The sequence below is a fragment of the Impatiens glandulifera genome, chromosome 2 (assembly GCF_907164915.1).
Source record: "Impatiens glandulifera chromosome 2, dImpGla2.1, whole genome shotgun sequence".
In the NCBI taxonomy this organism is placed as follows: Eukaryota; Viridiplantae; Streptophyta; class Magnoliopsida; order Ericales; family Balsaminaceae; genus Impatiens; species Impatiens glandulifera.
Window position 1 is genome coordinate 44,795,765 of NC_061863.1, and position 9,994 is coordinate 44,805,758.

The following is a 9,994-nucleotide window of genomic DNA, read 5'->3' on the forward strand; positions in this document are numbered from 1 at the left end:
CTAGAACAATAATAAGTTCTGTAAGCATGAGGGATTTGGAATCAAGGAACTTAGATACTTTAACTTCTCACTCTTTTGTAAGTGACAGTCGAAATACCATAACGATGATAATAATTTATGGGCTAAAGCAATTTCATCCAAATACGATATTAGAGACTTCAAATGGATTCTTTTATCCAACAGATTTAACCGTGGTTATATCATTTATGGTTACATTGCAAAATTGTGGGGATCCCTCCATCCCCTCCTTAACTTCTCTATCGAAAACGATAAAAAATTTCTTATGGATTGACTTGTGGCATCATGGCGACACTCTTTATGTTGTTTTTCCCGATCTATAAAGCTTCTAACAAGAAGGGGGCCACAATTATTGAGGTTCACCGGTTTATTGGTGGACAGATCATTTGGTCACCCACTTTCAACCACAGACTCTCCACTGTTGAGGCTGAAAAGTTATCGGTATTTATTTTGCTCCTTGTCGACATCACAATTTTTACGGAGTCCAGGGATAGTTTCTCCTTGAAGGGATTCCCTAAATTCCAGTCGAGTTACATATATAACGCCTTTTTCCTAGGGATGTTGATGAGAACTATCCTTGGAAGCCAAAGACTCCCTACAAAATTTCATTTTTTTCTTGGGAGGCTATTCAAGAAAATATTCTTACTCTCGACAAACTTAAAAAAAGGATTTTCCATTACTAACAGACTCTATCTTCAATCGAAGAAACAGATAATTGTATATATTTTCCTTCATTGTCCTATGGCCTCCTCCATTTGGGTCTTGTTAGAACATTATCAATCATCCATGGGCCATGCCTCATAATATTAACATTAGGATTTTTGGAATAATGGATCTTGAGAGGTTCAAGAGGGGTTATTAGGAATGAATGAAAGTGCATCACATTTATTATGTGGTGGATTATGGAAAGAACGAAATAGGAGAAATTTTCAATGAAAGAATTTTGGGCTGGTAAGATTAAATATTTTCTTCTTCAAATTTTCACATCAATTAAGAAGAAGGAGACGTGCACCGGATGAGACTATATCGAGCTTAACGTAATCTAATTTTATTGTATTTTTGGTTTTATTCACCATTTTTTTCTGCAAACTGTTTATGAACGTTTCTTGCGTTCTACCCCCAGATTCAATAATAAAAGTTGACGTTTTTAAAAAATAAATAAAAATAAAATAAGATATAGTGGCCACTTCTGCATGCAAACATGTCTTCTCCATAGTAATTGAGTTATTTTTTTAGTTTGCATGAGAATATTAGCCTCACATCGAATCTAATAATCTATATATATATAACGATGCTTAATTTTTAAAGTGTCCGGATTGCCGGGTCGAGAGCTGTGATTAATTTGGATACTTGGGTCGGATTGTGGGTTTACCCGTTTTTAAATTTAAAACGGTTAAAAATAAAATTAAAAATGCTAGAGGTATGTTTCGAACTTGCAACCTAACAAAACAAGTACAACTCTTTAACCAACTAGGCTACAAAGACTTTATATTTTAAATTTAACACCAAATTTGATAAACGCGGGACGTTTTAACATTAATATAAGTTCATTTTTTAACTAACTAATCTATATATATATATAATGATGCTTAATTTTTAAAGTGTCCGGATTGCCGGTTCGAGAGTTGTGGTTAATTTGGATACTTGGGTCAAATTGTGGGTTTACCCGTTTTTAAATTTAAAACGGTTAAAAATAAAATTAAAAATGCTAGAGGTATGTTTCGAACTTGCAACCTAACAAAACAGATACAACTCTTTAACCAACTAGGCTACAAAGACTTTATATTTTAAATTCAACACCAAATTTGATAAACGCGGGACGTTTTAACATTAATATAAGTTCAACTTTTTAACTAACTAATCTCTATATATATAATGATGCTTAATTTTTAAAGTGTCCGGATTGCCGAGTCGAGAGCTGTGGTTAATTTGGATATTTGGGTCGGATTGTGGGTTTACCCGTTTTTAAATTTTAAACGGTTAAAAATAAAATTAAAAATGCTAGAGGTATGTTTCGAACTTACAACCTAACAAAAGAAGTACAACTCTTTAACCAACTAGGCTACAAAGACTTTATATTTTAAATTCAACACCAAATTTGATAAACGCGGGACGTTTTAACATTAATATAAGTTCATTTTTTAACTAACTAATCTATATATATAATGATGCTGTGGTTAATTTGGATACTTGGGTCGGATTGTGGGTTTACCCGTTTTTAAATTTAAAACGGTTAAAAATAAAATTAAAAATACTAGAGGTATGTTTCGAACTTGCAACCTAACAAAACAAGTACAACTCTTTAACCAGCTAGGCTACAAAGACTTTATATTTTAATTTCAACACCAAATTTGATAAACGCGGGACGTTTTAACATTAATATAAGTTCAACTTTTTAACTAACTAATCTATATATATATAATGATGCTTAATTTTTAAAGTGTCCGGATTGCCGGGTCGAGAGCTGTGGTTAATTTGGATACTTGGGTCGGATTGTGGGTTTACCCGTTTTTAAATTTAAAACGGTTAAAAATAAAATTAAAAATGCTAGAGGTATGTTTTAAACTTGCAACCTAACAAAACAAGTACAACTCTTTAACCAACTAGGCTACAAAGACTTTATATTTTAAATGAGCAAAACACTGTTTTTGGAGATTTTATTGACATCTATTTTTACTCACATGTTTAGATATGTTTATTGTTTAGATTTCTTTAACTGTTTAGATATGCTTTATTGTTTAGATCTGTTTTCTCATTAAATTGTTCATTTTTTAGGTGTTTTGTTTTGAAAAATAAAGTAAAACAATTATTTATTTTGGTGGTCATTTATGAAATTGTGTTCTTCGAAGTAAAACATTTATACATTATCAGAAAACATAAATTTAAAATGCATTACAATGTTATAATTCATCAACAACATTCATTATTTAAAATATAAAGTCTTTGTAGCCTAAACAAGTACAACTCTCTATATATATAATGATGCTTAATTTTTAAAGTGTCCGGATTGCCGAGTCGAGAGCTGTGGTTAATTTGGATATTTGGGTCGGATTGTGGGTTTACCCGTTTTTAAATTTTAAACGGTTAAAAATAAAATTAAAAATGCTAGAGGTATGTTTCGAACTTACAACCTAACAAAAGAAGTACAACTCTTTAACCAACTAGGCTACAAAGACTTTATATTTTAAATTCAACACCAAATTTGATAAACGCGGGACGTTTTAACATTAATATAAGTTCATTTTTTAACTAACTAATCTATATATATATAATGATGCTGTGGTTAATTTGGATACTTGGGTCGGATTGTGGGTTTACCCGTTTTTAAATTTAAAACGGTTAAAAATAAAATTAAAAATACTAGAGGTATGTTTCGAACTTGCAACCTAACAAAACAAGTACAACTCTTTAACCAGCTAGGCTACAAAGACTTTATATTTTAATTTCAACACCAAATTTGATAAACGCGGGACGTTTTAACATTAATATAAGTTCAACTTTTTAACTAACTAATCTATATATATATAATGATGCTTAATTTTTAAAGTGTCCGGATTGCCGGGTCGAGAGCTGTGGTTAATTTGGATACTTGGGTCGGATTGTGGGTTTACCCGTTTTTAAATTTAAAACGGTTAAAAATAAAATTAAAAATGCTAGAGGTATGTTTTAAACTTGCAACCTAACAAAACAAGTACAACTCTTTAACCAACTAGGCTACAAAGACTTTATATTTTAAATTCAACACCAAATTTGATAAACGCGGGACGTTTTAACATTAATATAAGTTCAACTTTTTAACTAACTAATATATAATAATGTTGAGTAATGGATACTTGGGTCGGATTATGTGTTGACCCACCCATAAATTTAAAACGGTTAAAAATAAAATTAAAAATGTTATCCGTAATTTTTTCACGGTTTTTTATATTATTATATATATATATATAATGATGCTTAATTTTTAAAGTGTCCGGATTGCCGGGTCGAGAGCTGTGGTTAATTTGGATACTTGGGTCGGATTGTGGGTTTACCCGTTTTTAAATTTAAAACGGTTAAAAATAAAATTAAAAATGCTAGAGGTATGTTTCGAACTTGCAACCTAACAAAATAAGTACAACTCTTTAACCAACTAGGCTACAAAGACTTTATATTTTAAATTCAACACCAAATTTGATAAATGCGGGACGTTTTAACATTAATATAAGTTCAACTTTTTAACTAACTAATATATAATAATGTTGAGTAATGGATACTTGGGTCGGATTATGTGTTGACCCACCCATAAATTTAAAACGGTTAAAAATAAAATTAAAAATGTTATCCGTAATTTTTTCACGGTTTTTTATATTATTATATATATATAATGATGCTTAATTTTTAAAGTGTCCGGATTGCCGGGTGGAGAGCTGTGGTTAATTTGGATACTTGGGTCGGATTGTGGGTTTACCCGTTTTTAAATTTAAAACGGTTAAAAATAAAATAAAAAATACTAGAGGTATGTTTCGAACTTGCAACCTAATAAAATAAGTACAACTCTTTAACCAACTAGGCTACAAAGACTTTATATTTTAAATTCAACACAAAATTTGATAAACGCGGGACGTTTTAACATTAATATAAGTTCAACTTTTTAACTAACTAATATATAATAATGTTGAGTAATGGATACTTGGGTCGGATTATGTGTTGACCCACCCATAAATTTAAAACGGTTAAAAATAAAATTAAAAATGTTATCCGTAATTTTTCACGGTTTTTTATATTATTACTCGTGCAAATGCACGGGCTAAATGCTAGTATTTTTGAATAATATTGAATTACTCCCCAAGAAAATATAAATGTTATTTGCGTCACTAATTAATCACCAATTAACCTCGCCAAGGTAAAACACAGGCGATCAACGTCACGATCATGTATGAACTTTCTGTTTAAAGAGAATCGATCAAATCATTATATATATCATGTATGAACTTTCTGATGAAAGAGAATCGATCAAATCAACATGAATCAAAGATTTTGAAAATCAAAGTTTGAAAACTGTTTTTTAATTTTTTTTTTGTGTTCTTGGTTTAAATCTGGATTTTTTGATCTAGATAGTTTCGATACATGTTTGTTAACATGTTGAAATGATTCTCAAACAACTGTAATCACGTTTTGATCATGTTTGATCAAACTGAAATTTGTAAATTTAAGATTAAAAACTAGAATTTTTAAATTCTGTGTTCTTGAGTTTTAATCTGGATTTTTTTTTTTGGAAAAACGGTTAAAACCATTTTATTAAAATCCCAAAAGTGGGAGAGTTAGAAATCAAAGCTAGACAAACACTAGCTATGATTAAGGATGACAATTAAAAGACCCTAAAAAAACTAATTAGTAGTATTCATACATTCTAAAAAACAGAGATTACAAACAGAAAATACTACATTCAAACCTAATCATCCCAGCCTGGGATTTTCTCATGCCATCTATCTTCATTGAGAAGCCTTCTTCCCCTTCCTCTTCCTCTAACGATAAAAGGAGATTGTATTGAAGAGGATGATGAGTATTGTTGTTTCTCATTTTGAATTCTCTCTTTGTATGAGTCCGTTCTGATTTGATAAAAATAATTATTTTTGAGAATTTCAGAGAGCTTTAACTTTGTTATCTTCAACTTGAATTTCTGTATTATTGTCTTTCTTATCTCCAGCTTCAGCTTCAGACTACACATCGGTTTTGGAATCTTCTTTATTTGCTCTAAAATTCTCTGTTTCAACTTTAAAACTCTGGGTGTTTTCATCTTGAGTTTCCTCAATAACAACTTGAGGTTCATCTTTCATTTTAGGCATAATCCTTTGCATTATAGAAATTATTTTTTCCTCTTCACCTTAATTCCCTTTACTCTCTTTCTTTCCCTGCTTTCCTTTTTCTCATAATCCTTCTTGCTTTCTTCCTCTGCATTTTCCTTATTTTGTCTTTTTTATCACTGTTCTTGACTTCTACAATATGCTTTTTCATTCTTAATTCTTCCATTTCATTTTCCATCTTTTCTGCTTCCTGGGCTTTCAGAACTTTCTTCACTTCCTCAATTGCTTTTGCACATTTAGTACTAGCATTTTAGAAAATATTGTAGATGGCACACATGTTTGACCTCCATTCATATGAGATTTCTATGATTGTGCACTTTCCCTTTCTATCAACAAATGTCATGTTCTTTAGCCTCCCCTGTTTCCTTCTTTTCTTTTCTGTTTCTTGACTTTTCTGCTATTCTTCTTGCTTTATCACATTTATTGTGCAGAAAAGTGTTACAGTAAGCACACCTTTTTGGTTTTCCATTCATAAGAGATCTCCATGACATTGTGTTTTCCTTTTCTGTCAACAACTGCCATTTTCATTGGCAGGACACTCCTATGATGTAGTTCAATGCTAATTCTAGCAAAGGACAGTGCTCTCCTCCTTCAATTATTGGGTCCATATATAATGGTTTCCCAATTGTACATGCAAAGTGACTAATCGCTTCAACATTGTACATGTGGGCTATAATGTTTTAGAGCTTGAACCAAATCTGGGCAGTTTCCTTTGGTCTTCTCTGTAGATTCATCTATTCTGACCACTTTTCCAGCTTCATTCAATTTGATCCTATGTAAGTATGCCCATTCTCCAAGATTTCTTTCAAATTTGAGCCATTTTTGAACACATGAAATAGAGGTCATGTATGTTTGTAGAAACTTTTTCAAGCCTCTTTTCTCCCCACTGTTTAATTAAAGCATCTTTGGTAGTTGGGAATGATACTCTATTTTTCCCAATGAAGTTTTTAACCACCACAAACTCCCAGTCTGTAATACATTTCTCTTTTACTTTAGAAGACAATTTAAATTCAAAAGGAGAGTTGAGTACCTCTATCTTTATTTGGATATCCCCCAAGAAGATTTTTCCTTTGTAGGCATGATCTTTAGATTTCTTTTATGCTTTATTCTTCCATACCTCGCTGATTTTCCATGTTGAATTACTCCTGATAGTTTAAGACTTGGTTTTTGGAGCCTTCATCAACTCCTTCATTGCACCAACTGACCATTTAACTATCTCCTCATATTCTGTTTTCTTCAGTAAATTCTAGTCTTGTAGATAATGAATATTGAGTTGGACTGTTATTTGCTGAACTTTCTCTTTACTAATTGTGATTTCTCCATTCTTAACATGCATTAAGAGTTTGGTAATCTGGTTTTTAAGACCAAACAAGTTGGCTCTTTCATTATAACCAACCTTCCAAATTCCTTTTTTCTTCCCCTGTTTTCCTGCAACATTTTCTTCAGAATTTTTAACAGCGATTGGCTCCTTACCTTTGCCACATTCATGTTTTTCCTGGATTATTTCTTCAGCAATCCCATCAAAATTGTGATTTATGTTAGAGTTTTTGTTCTTAATGATCATATGAACTTACTATAGCTTACAAATCATGATTTCATGATCCCAATCAAAAGTTATAGACTTCTAAATTTTTAGACCAAAATAAGAATACTCGGTCCTAAGGTTTTAGCCTAGGACTCGTGATCCTCGGTCCTATTTATCAGGCAGGACCGAGAAAACAAACCCAAGACCGAGATAATACACCCAGGACCGAGAATCCCATGATCAAGTTTTCTGACCCAAGACTGGTGTTCTTCAGCTAGTACCGATGACTAAGATTAGTGTTCTTGAGGAAGGACCAAGCCCCGCGACCGATGGTTTTAGCCTAGGACCGTGGAGCCCGACCGATAGTTTTAGCCTAGGACCGTGGAGGCCAACTAAGTCTTTAACTTAGGATCGAGTCCTCCCCTTAGCCTAGGACCGATATTTCTAACCTAAGACCGAGCCTTACCTTGACCTAGGACCGAGAGCTTTTAGCCTAGAACCGATTATTAGGACCGAGCCTCACTTAGACTAGGACCGGAAAACCTAACCCTAACCCTAGACCTAAGACCGATAACTAGATAACCCTAGGACCAAAAATCTAGATCGATAAACTTGACCCAGGACCGAGCCTCCCCGGTCTTTAACCGAGCCACCTGAGTTTGGGACCAAACCTCCCGAGCCCAAGGCTGAGCTCTCTAGTCCCTTGACCCATGCAACCAAGCCATGGTCCGGACCACCCCAGTCTTGACCGAACCCGACTAAGCCTATATCGGCCAAACCAAACCTAAACCCTAGGGCTCTGGTCCAAGGCCTATTTGGTTCCCCTTTTCAAAACCCAAAATTATTTTTGTAATTTTGGAACCCAAACCCATTTTCAAATAATCCCAAAAGATAAAAAATGATATTTTTTTTATATTTTTGGGATATTTTCTAAACTAATATTTTGGATAAGGACGCGTTTGGAATTTATTTTTAAATTCTAACATTCTCCTTTGATATTTTCAAGTTTTGTTAAATCTGAACATCAACTCAACAAGTACACACCCTTTTTAAATATTTTTGTAGAATTATTTAAAACCCATCCTTACCTAAGACCCTTGAACTACTAATTAAAGATAAGGAATATTATAATTGGATTTATAAAAGCCAAACTTTGTTTAGTTTAGAATAATTTTTGAAAACCGTTCTTAGGCGAGCGCGAAGGACATAGCCCGAAAGCCCTTTCCCGAGCGTAAACAAACAATGAACCACCTTTTTTCAAAAACTCTAGTATAAATATGTTTGTACACGTATAATTTTATTGATTTTCATAAAATCTCTTGGCGACTCTGATTTTCAAATAAATAATCTTTAAATTGATTATTTTTAATTAATTTAAATCGGGTTAAGGTTAAATTGTTATTTAGCCTCCTAGATTATTTAAAATTTGAACAAATGATTAATTATTTTTACATAATTAATTTCTTACCGCTCCACATATTTTCAAAATCTAATAAAAACTAAATGTTTCATTTTAAAAGTTGTCTAACACGTAAACCAAGGTTGAAATGCATCGAATCTCGAGCCTCCCTACGGTAGTCCCTTCATATTGCCACGTGTCTCTTGACACATGCTAAGCTATGAAATGTGACATAGACCGTGGGGGTTACATACAATTATATTTATTTTAAAATTAGTTATTTCATTATGTAAGTTAGATGATGATTTTAAATATTATGAAATAGTTTAAGGGCTAAAGTGATATTTGTATATCAAACTTTGCCTATCAGGTATATCACTTATTTTGTAATCTCTTTGATAATTATCAAGCAATAATAATACACATATAAGTTTCACTTATTATTCTTGGAGTTCTTGGTGATTTCATTTACTTTTCTAAGAGATCTTTCATATGAGGGTACTAGATCTCTATATGGTATCAGAGCACTCTTGAAGGAGATGATCAAATTAAAGACAAAGAAGATGAGGACAAATGCACATATCAAGGTAATCTTACATAATTTGAGGAAAACTTTCTTGAAAACCCTAATCACGGAGAAGCTTCTTTGAATCATTCTTCTCCGGATTCATCAAGAATGATAACCAAGAAGAGACATTGTACATATCCACTCTATATACATAGTGGAGAGATTCCAGGTAAAACACTAACTTCTACAGTACTAACTAGAGCGAAATATTTTGAATGGAGCACAATTGTTGAACTATCATTGACGATAAATATGAAGATGGGCTTCGTTGATGGGTCTTGCACTAAACTTTAAGATCCACAAGATGCAATACTTTGGAAGATGATTGATGTCATGGTCAGATCTTAGATCTTGCATACAATGGAAAAGAAAGCAATAATCCATTTCCAAAGTGCAACCACATCAAAGGAGTTATGTGATGAAATCAAGTCTAGGTATGAGACAAATAACTGGCCAACTCAATACAAGTTAAAGAAAGACATATGTACAACTAAACTGGTCAGATCTTATATTTTTCTAGGACGAGCAATTACATTTACAACCACACTGAAGATGTACATGTGATAGGAGTCAACAAGATTGTGTAGATCGTAAACTAGAAAAAAGAAGTGATAAAAAAGGTTGATAGCAATCTGCTCCTT